This window comes from Sinocyclocheilus rhinocerous, unplaced genomic scaffold, assembly GCF_001515625.1.
Source record: "Sinocyclocheilus rhinocerous isolate Xijiao unplaced genomic scaffold, SAMN03320098_v1.1 scaffold1245, whole genome shotgun sequence".
Lineage (NCBI taxonomy): Eukaryota > Metazoa > Chordata > Actinopteri > Cypriniformes > Cyprinidae > Sinocyclocheilus > Sinocyclocheilus rhinocerous.
The window spans coordinates 245051-245335 of record NW_015627632.1 but is presented as its reverse complement, the minus strand read 5'-3'; the positions used below and the strand labels follow the sequence as shown (position 1 = coordinate 245335).

Sequence of the window (285 nt, the reverse complement as noted above, 5' to 3'; positions counted from 1 at the left end):
GGAAGCCTCTTGAGTAAACGCCGGTGTCGATGATCAGACCCCAGAGAAGGCTGCGAATGGTTTTCTCTCTCAAAGCCAGACGCGCCTCCCGTTCGGTCACGTTGAAGCTGACGTTGATGAGCTGCAAGAGCAGCAGGTGCAGCAAACCTCCTGTCACAACACAGCTGTACCAGGCACAGGTGAAACACAGAGCAGAACTGATGAATAGAAAGAAGGAGACAAATAGGTTCATTTTATTATTATTATTATACGTTATATTATTAATACTCTAAATACTAAAAATGC

General features: G+C 44.6%; 1 protein-coding gene across 1 annotated transcript in view; it reads right to left on the bottom strand.

Annotated features, from left to right (window-relative positions):
• LOC107733028 (palmitoyltransferase ZDHHC23-like) overlaps positions 1-285 on the bottom strand; it is a 13788-nt gene that overhangs the window by 556 nt on the left and 12947 nt on the right. The window lies entirely within an intron of this gene.